Source organism: Engraulis encrasicolus, chromosome 18 (assembly GCF_034702125.1).
Source record: "Engraulis encrasicolus isolate BLACKSEA-1 chromosome 18, IST_EnEncr_1.0, whole genome shotgun sequence".
NCBI classification, from domain to species: Eukaryota; Metazoa; Chordata; class Actinopteri; order Clupeiformes; family Engraulidae; genus Engraulis; species Engraulis encrasicolus.
In genome coordinates, this window is record NC_085874.1 from 21,535,286 (window position 1) to 21,543,702 (window position 8,417).

An 8,417-nucleotide genomic window follows, 5' to 3' on the forward strand; every position below is an offset into this window, starting at 1 on the left:
TCTACCGGGGCCACCAGCCCCATGAAAATAGAAAATAATGGTGATAGTCAGAATCTTGGAATAGAAATGGACATTTTGCTGCATAAAGCTACCCAATAAAAACATATTGTCTCAGCTGTGTGATAAACATGTTCTATGCACAGTAAAATCACTCTGTGTAAAATATGTTGAAATTTAGATGAATTCTACCGGGTTCACCAGACCCATGAAAATACAAAATAATGGTGATGGTGATGGGCAACCTGGATTCCAAAGCTGAAGTCCAGTGCCACATATTCCAAATGACATACCTAGTTTTACCTTTCCAGTTAGGGCAATGGGGCACCTAAGTCACGCCCTTCTACTTCCGATCCATGGGGCTGGAGCTCTCAAAATTTTGAATGATAGTTAATGGAGCGAGTCAAGCTAAATCCTCATCCCGTTTGGCATGTGCTCCGGATTTCACATATGATGACAGTGAATTTGAAAGGTTTGGATTTGCGTCGTAAGACCACTCATTTTCGACACGCAAGAAACGTTATTTTAGCTTTTGTGCAAAACTATGTTAGAGACTACACGTGCGCCTCGCATATCTGACGTGAACCGAGGCACAGCCAACCCTACCGCTGCACTGCGGCTTAAGTGGCTGCACGTCGGACATGCGACATCTGTTGTGTAGTCCAAATAATTGTATATTTTTGCACACACACAACTCAAAAATCGCTTGCCATGTGAAGTCAACAAGCACACCATTGGTTGTTATTAATTCTGAGGCACAGCACATGTATGATCGACGGGGAAATGCGAGGTGGGTCGGAAAATAGCTTTGATCAGTCCATTACAGCCCAGTCAAAAGTTTTTGCGTTGCCAGCCCCATAAGCCGCCCGGAAGGGGTGGAGACTTAGGTGCCCCATTGGACAGGTAAAACCAGGTAATTTGAAATCTGTGGCACTGGATTGTGGCTTTTGAATCTAGGTTTGCCATTGTCTTAAAACAGAGGTGGACAAACCGTGTGACACATTTGCCCCAGCCAATATAATGAACCAGCTGAGCCTAATTACCACTTAAGCCAGGTTGATGAGGTAATTAGTGAAATCACCTGTATTGGGAGCACAAACAGAAGGAATATCTAAGCAGGTTGTGTATTCAGTCGATCCACTTACACAGACTTCAGTCTCAGGACAGACTGATGGTCAAACTGCTATATTTAGGCAAATTTGCTCTTTTGCAACACAATATCAATTCCTTGCTGCCTTGGACCACTAGTATCTACTAGTGCTAGTATCAAGCAAGATATTGCAAAGCTGCATGACTGTTATATTTGTTTATTATATGGTGTGACGTCATCGGTCGAATGCTCCATTCATTTCAACGGGGCTCCCCAACGTTCGCAGGTCTGTTATTTTTCGATAACGGACGGGTTGGTCTATAACAGACCGCTGTCAATGGCAACAAGACTTTTCACTGCTAAAGCGACTTTTCAACAAGACTCTAATCAGCTGCTGTGATAGACAACACCTGTTGTCCTGGCTACCTAGCTGTTGCCTAGCGGTGTTCCACAACAGCACTGTTTTGTTTTGCGCAGCAACAATCTTTTAACATTAAAAACTATAATAGACTTAACATTAAATAGGCCTAAAGAAATGTCCCCGCCATGTGTGAATCATTTAAGTATATCCATATAATAAGCGGGTTAACTTTCGGCGAGTCACTTCAGAGAGAACAAGACCCCTCCGCTCCGCGTCGGGGTCTAAAGATTCTCTCTGTCGTGCTGCTATTCCACGGTAGCGACCTTCTCGCCGAACGTTAACCCTTACGTGTTTCACCTGTGGGCCTACAATTCATGGAGGAACATCTGTACTAAAGCTGTGAATGTTCCTTGGAATGCCTAGGCTACAAGGCAGTCAATACAACTGTATTGAAGAGTGCCATTACTCCACAGCACACAAGTGAACACTGCACACTGCACACAACAAAATTGCATTTATGCCTCACCCGTGCAAGGGGGCAGCCCTCAGTGGCGCCCTATGGGGAGCAGTGCGGTGGGACGGTACCATGCTCAGGGTACCTCAGTCATGGAGGAGGATGGGGGAGAGCACTGGTTGATTACTCCCCCCACCAACCTGGCGGGTCGGGAGTCGAACCGACCTGGCGGGTCGGGAGTCGAACCAGCAACCTCTGGGATGCAAGTCTGACGCCCTAACCGCTCACCCATGACTGCCCACTTAAGTGCAGGTTTTGGGAAGTCACTCTTTCCAACATCACATACAGTTGTATTGTATGTACTCTATTGAACTACTGCAAGGATTTCTTGAAAAAACATAAGTCATTCCAAGGAGCATTCACAGCTTTAGTACAGATGTTCCACCAGGTATTAACAGCTACCTGTACAATCCTAGGCCCACAGGTGAAGCACACAAAAGTCATACAACTTCGCAATCTCTTGCTTGATACTGGCAGTGGGTCAGCTGGTTCATTACGGTATATTGGCTATATTTGGAATATGTGGCACTGGACTTTGGAATCCAGGTTGCCCATCACTATCACCATTGTTTTGTATTTTCATGGGCCTGGTGGACCCAGTAGAATTAATCTAAATTTCAACACATTTTCCACAGAGTGATTTTACTGTGCATAGATTTTTTTTATCACACAGCTGAGGCAATATGTTTTTATTGGGTAGCTTTATGCAGCAAAATGTCCATTTCTATTCAGGGCTGGATTGGGCGATAAATAGGGCCCGGGCACTTTCGGATTTAAGGGGGCCCCCTCATTATTATTAGTGCCGGAGAACTGACTCACGGTGGGCCCCGCACCCTCATGGGCCCCGCACCCTCATGGGCCCCTATTTTCAGTAATGTAAAAAATAAAACAATGGGGGCCCACGAGGGTGCGGGGCTCACCGGGAAATGCCCGCCATGCCAGATGGCCAGTCCAGCCCTGTTTCTATTCAAGATTTTGACTATCACCATTATTTTCTATTTTCATGGGGCTGGTGGCCCCGGTAGACATCATCCAAATTTCAAAATATTTTACACAGTGTGTTTTTACTGGGTGTAGAACATTTTTACTATAGGGCCAAGGCCATATCTTTTCATAGGGGGCAACTGATGCACCCTAATGGTGGTGCTAAGTATTCATGAAAAAGGTAACATTAGTGAATGGGTAGCATGAATTCTGGAAATAAACAACTAAGAATCTTACACAGTGTACATTTAAAAGCAGTGCAAAAACTGATGAAACAGACGGTTAGAATGAAACAGAAATTTGAAAGTGTACTTCCATTCTGGAAGGTAACAGAGATTAAGAGCATAAACCAAAACAAACACTGCAATGGCCACAGGTACGTTACCAATGTCGTTGAGGACTCTCTGCCGATCACACGCACACGAAGACAATACGTTTCAGCTGGACCGTCCAGATCAACATCCTGGAAAACAGTAAACAAAACCCATGATTGAAGCCGTAAGCGGTATTTGTGGGCGCAAGTTTGGGGCATTTCTGTCCACCCTAACACACCCAGAGATGGGAAAAGTAGTATAGTAGTATATTTAGTATAGTTTATGAAAGGTATGAGGAGGATGTTGACTTGTGTGCCCTCACACTGCCTGTTTAGGCAATTGAATGTGAGATCAAACTGATGTTCAATTACCTCTCTTTGTTTTTGGTGTGGCTATGACCCCATTCTGGAGTATGTTTCTCAACAGCATCATTGGTAACTACAGTAAAAACTTTGCTTGCATGCAATTTCCCATTGGCAAAATACCAAGTCGCTAACTAACAACGGTGCTTTTGAGAAACAGGGTCATGATCTTTTCACGAGTGTTGGTGAGAAACTTTACACATACAGCTAAGTATACAGTGTGCAAAATTGTTACAATACATTACATTACACTTAGCTGACGCTTTCATGTATTCAAAGCGACTTACATTTATTACTTTTCAGGGTATTGGTTACAGGCCCTGGCGCAATGTGGGGTTAGGTGCCTTGCCTTAGGCACTTTAGCCATGGATGGAGATGTAGTGACAGGTCAGGGGAGATTCAAACCTGCAACCAATAGATTGAAAAACCAACTCTCTAACCACTAGGCCACGGCTGCCCCACCAGCACAATTATTAGTATTTTGAACATATTGGCCCTTTTAGGCACATTGTCAACCAAAAATTGCATGAGAGAGAAAGATATGTCAAACCCCACCCATCCAATGCAAAAGAGTCTGCTCAAAGTTTGGTCTCCTGAGGGGGAGTTGTCTAAGGTGAAACTATGAGAAAACTATTACCCTACAGCACGATCGTATTCCAGAACTAAAACCTATATTGAGTTTAAGTTTTCTTCTAAGATAACTTCTGCTGCTTCAGTAATGCGGCCTTCGCAATGTGCCACAGCAAGTGCAACACCCTCATGGGTAGATAGAGACCTGCAGAGATCTACAAATCAGAGATGACTGGTGTTGGATTGAACGTGAAATTTGGCAAAGGGTTTGTGATGATGTGAGGGTGCTTTAGCAAAGCTGGAATTGGGCAGATTCGTGTTTGCAAAGAACACATAACTGAGGCCAAGATGGCACATCAATGCAAGAAGGTTTGGTGTGTCCTCCAGCAGTGTCCAGAACGTGGATGATATGCCAGGAGACATGTCAGGTAGCACAGGAGGAGCCCACCAGAGCCCAACAAAATGAGCCTCGCAGGCCACTGATGTGTGCGATCTCCCTATGCCACCTAATAACGAAAAAGACAGATCTAGCTGCCGAGTTGTAACATACCACTTTGTCTGGCTCTTCATTCAGGTAGACCGTCAGCTCCTCAGCATGCACTCCCTCTTCACATCAATGTTGTCAGTCTGCGTATGAGGGCCGGTCAATGTATGCCAGGAAACAAACATGCAGGAAAAACATTTTAACCAACAGGAAGAATAAACGCAGTACAGGTACAACCACATTAAATAAAGGACACATCTCATTTATCTAGTAGCGTAGTGTATCGTTGGTACTGGCAGTGAAGTGGTACAGTACGTCACTGTTTGATATGGCATGGTGCAGCTCTGACACTTTTCCATTAGCCCCAAGTACTCGGTACCATTTCAGCACTCTGGTTCCAAACGTACTGAAGTGATGCCAAAATGTGACGTCTGCACATTTTACTGCAACTACGCTGCTAATTGAAACTGGGCTGCCTATTGCCAAATTTGACCTTTTCATGAAAGCTTACCAAGTAATAAACTAATATTTTCTAGTATGGCCCAAATACAGTCATTTCTGCAGCTAAAAATGACTATTTCTGGAAATTCAAAATGGCGGACCATGGAGAAGATCCCCCTTTTCATGTATGAAAATAGCAATTTTTCCGTCATAATGAATACTTAGAATTTGATGGTGGTGGTAAGTATTCATGAAAAAGGTAACATCAGTGAATGGGTAGCATGAATTCTGGAAATAAACAACTAAAACTCGTACACAGTGTACCTTTAATTCCCCTGATCATTTCATGGGAATCGCAAGCCAGACAGACATGAGAATCAAATAAAAAAATAAAATAATAATAAAACAGAGCAGCAACCACATCAACTGACCTGCAAAAGACTGTTATATCATTGCCCAGGACTGCTGTGTGTAAAGCCAGCTGTAGTTAGAACTGAGGTGAAGACAATGAGTTCAAAACTGGCTGAAGGATTGAAATTGGTGGGAGAAATGCAATATGATCCAAGACACCCTACTTCTCCCCATTACATTAGATCTTGACATTTTAGCATTACTGTGATGCATGGCAGTGTGCATGTTTTACCTGAGTCATGGGCACCAGGATCCTCTGTATCTTCCTTGCATGAGAAGCACCTTTCTTGCTGAAGACCCAGAGCAGTGTTGTTGAAAGACCATCCAGCTCTGAGAAGAAATTCAACAGCAAACCAACTGTCATGATCCTCTTGAACTTGGCACTTAACTTGAAACAGGGCACAAAACACATACCTACAAAATACTTGTAACTTAAGACTTGTGACAAAGGTTACAAAAAGGCCTGATGGTCTTACTAAAATGAGGAAATAAACACACAAAAAAATCAACAAATAACTTACCTCGCACATGTTAAAAAGAGCAAGCCATCTGCGTTTAAAAACTGTAATCGTGGGGGCATCACAAATTACTTCATGCCTTCAATGAGCAAAGGTCTTGGTCAGTTGAGCTGAGGACCCAAACGTCTTGAATTTCTGTTGTGACCAGAAAGACAGATAAACTAATATAGGCGAAGGAGACAGCTATGCAGAGAAAAATGTAAAATAATTACAACAGATTTTACACACACACACACACACACACACACACACACACACACACACGAGCTAATAGTCATAGATTAGATACTACACAAGAACTTTCATCACCTTTTTCAGGGGCACCTTGTGAGAGGTAGCTGAGGTGAGGACCCTACAAACATCTTGAATGCTGAGGAATTAATATAGGTGAAAGAGACAGTTATGCAGAGAACAAAAACCCAAATAATAGTAACATATTCTACAAAGAAATTCAGTAAATGATTAATTACAAAAAATAACAAATTAACAGTATTTATATTTGCAACAATATGCATTTCTACCTCACTCAAGGTACAGTGAATGTAAATGCACTGGAATATCCTAAAGTGATCATTGATACAAAAAACTTGCTATGTCCTTTTACACAACAAATGTAGAAGATCGAGTTTGAGGGAATGAGGGACAGAAGGGCGTTTGCATGTGTGTTTCACTAGATACTACTGGGATTTACTTTCAACTATTTCAAAGGTCATAGCCAATTAGGCCTACATACATTGGTAAGTGACCCACCACGACATGAATCAAACCAGCTGCAAACTGCAGCATCTAGTTCTACACACGACGCACCCATTCAAACGCGCACCCATACACAAGCACACACAGCCCCTTCTGTCACGCGTCTCACGTCTCGTCTTTTTTCAAACCGAAAAGTTCCACCGGCTAATCAACATTTACTGTGGCCGTACACACACAGTCAGACGGAGCAATACCAAAAATCAGCGGTAACTTTACTTCCCCTGTGTCATTGATGTGTGTAGAGCTACTGATGGTATCTACGACTGTCCTGGATACATTTGAAATCAGACGCACACGGGTCTCGCAACGTCAATGCATAGAACTAATACAACGTTAATGAACCAGCTGTTGTCACCTAGCATAAATTAGCTAGCTGCCCGTTATGGGCTGCCAGGTAGTTTCTTTCGCTATAACTCGCAAAGTAACCGAAAATAATGTCACACATGCAAACATGCATACAGTACAACATGGGTGACAGCTTCCAAACTCCCAACAATAGTTAAAACAAGGAGACTATATCGATACTTAGCCGCTAACCAGTTTGAATTGGTGAGAATTAGCCAGCTAAGCGTACTCTCTTGCTCATAAAACGTATGCCTTGATGCCAAAACTAAGTACACTAAACGAAACGGGTGATATAAATGTGATTCTAGGAAAGTCATGATAAATGCAAACAGCCCTACAGTGGTTTACTTTTTTGACTTACCCGCCTTCAGAGTGTCCGCGGATATGTATTCAGTCAAAGAACTCGGCAAGCTCGTTGTTTCCGGCTGCCACACACAATCCGCACACTACTGCCACCATCTGTTCTGGCGTTGTAAAAGCCATTGGTCATCTTATCCAAAGGAATTAGGTTGTGACAACATTACTGGATTTGGGAAGTCGTTGGTTATTGGGCATCATGCTAAAGTTACATAACTTCATTATGCCCAATCACAAAACATAATTATTCATGGTAGAAGTGACATGTTTCCCTTTGATTAATTTAACATACACAACATATGGCTTTTTTCAGTGTATGCCAGCATGAAACTCTGCTATCAAAACCTTAACATTGCCATAAAAACTCAACAATCTTTTGTCAAAGCCTCATTTTCATGTCAAAAGACACACATTAGCACCAAATGAGAAAACAAATAGATCAATGTGAAAACAGTTGTCTACTTTATACAAAACACAGCGGTCTTTCTTTTTGTGACAGTCTATTCAGACTCACAGAATGTACATATTCACAAGACCTCAAAATTCAGTACTGTAGGCCTACATTACATAACTGCACCTTACAGTACAGGGCATTAAACTGAAGCAAAATATAAACAGTAGGCCTACATCACTCTCAACACAACAGTGTGTAGGTGAGCTTATGAACCATTTGTTTGTGTATTGGGTATATTCACAAATTTTCAAACATCTAAATATTATACGAGACACAATATGCAGCTGACATCTTCATGACGTCATCAAAATTATATCATGTTCAGTCAGGTTGCTCAAGTGCTTGCTTGGTTGTGTTCTGAAAATGACACTATTACGTGTATTTCTACAAACTATCATGTTCATACCTAACATGTGATGATGAAGACAAAAGGCTACTCCTGGCATCAGGCTAGGTTTT

General features: G+C 42.4%; 1 long non-coding RNA gene across 2 annotated transcripts; it reads right to left on the bottom strand.

Moving 5' to 3' along the window:
* Positions 1–3,059: 3,059 nt before the first annotated feature.
* On the bottom strand, positions 3,060–6,069 carry LOC134469161 (uncharacterized). Of its 2 annotated transcripts, none has more exons than XR_010038940.1 (3): positions 5,761–6,069; positions 4,743–4,819; positions 3,060–3,409 (listed from the first exon to the last, which is right to left on the bottom strand). It is a non-coding gene; the product is annotated as an uncharacterized LOC134469161 (long non-coding RNA). The 2 variants fall into 2 exon arrangements; XR_010038941.1 differs by lacking the exon at positions 5,761–6,069 and adding an exon at positions 5,549–5,644.
* Positions 6,070–8,417: the final 2,348 nt, after the last annotated feature.